This window comes from Bison bison, unplaced genomic scaffold (genome assembly GCF_000754665.1).
Source record: "Bison bison bison isolate TAMUID 2011002044 unplaced genomic scaffold, Bison_UMD1.0 scf7180017864248, whole genome shotgun sequence".
NCBI classification, from domain to species: domain Eukaryota; kingdom Metazoa; phylum Chordata; class Mammalia; order Artiodactyla; family Bovidae; genus Bison; species Bison bison.
In genome coordinates this window covers 53141-54203 of record NW_011494820.1, presented here as the reverse complement: position 1 = coordinate 54203, position 1063 = coordinate 53141, and the positions used below count along the sequence as shown (strand labels likewise).

Below are 1063 nucleotides of genomic sequence, written 5' to 3'. Positions count from 1 at the left end.
AGATAGGCAGCTGGTGGACTGGTGTCTGTGGTCTCATCTGCCCCTTGTCCTACAGGAGCTCCAGCCTGGCCTGCACTGCTGCCATCCCTCAGTCCCCACTCACAGCTGACCTTCCTGGAAAGGCCTCTCTGCCTGGATGCTCCTCTCTCTCGTGATGATATGTGAGGACAGTTTAAGTGTCACAAACCGATTGTGCCCCCCAAGTCCAAGGCGCTCCCTGCAGCAGGCCTCCTGACCAACACTGCAGGCCAAGGGTCAGCCCACCCGACCTCCTCCATGCCTCAGTAAACACGGTGCTATCCAGAGCTGCTCTTCCCCCAGCACAGGCAAACGGAAGCTCTGGGGTTGAGGCGGGGGGTAGGGGGGAGAATGGGGGGCATCTTTTCTGCAGCCAGCCAGGTGACCAGGGAACCAAGAGGACGACAAAGGCCAGGAGATGTGAGCACTTGGGAAGGTAGGGGAGCAGTGGTGAGCAGTGGGGGGCAGATGGGGTAGTAAGGAACAGGCAGCAGGGAGTGAAGGACAGGAAATGCAGCCAAGCCAGCTGAGGTCAATCCCTCACTGAGAGATTTCAACTGAGACCCCACATTGCATTTCATATAAATCTGCGGTTCTCATCTTACTTCCTGGACAATCTCTCCTCCCTCTAGAACCTCTGCTTCCTGCAGCTTTTCCAGCACCACTCACTCACCTTTGAGGGCTGCTCCCTATTATCCCCAGCTGCCTGCCCCAGCCCCACTTCACTGACCTCTGCTGATTTCCCTCAACCCCCGCCACACACTTGCCCAGGATTCTTCCTGCTTCCCAGGCTGAAAAATCACTTGTTGGCTCAGCACAGGCCAAAGGAATGTTTTAGCCCCAGGAGTGCAGCCTGAAGCTGGTCCTTAAAGGTTCACTCAGCTCTGAAGCTCCAAGGAGGGTCACCTCCTGCAGGAAGCCCCTTGGACTGCACATGCAGTGTCCTCACTCCCACCCGAGGGCACAAATTGCTGGGGCCAGGAGTCCAGCAGACTCTCAGGGGCAGCACTGGGCCCATGCAGGAATCACAGTGGGAGACCTGCTG

General features: G+C 57.6%; 1 protein-coding gene across 1 annotated transcript in view; it reads right to left on the bottom strand.

Annotated features, from left to right (window-relative positions):
• TRIM11 (tripartite motif containing 11) overlaps positions 1 to 1063 on the bottom strand; it is an 8543-nt gene that overhangs the window by 3475 nt on the left and 4005 nt on the right. The window lies entirely within an intron of this gene.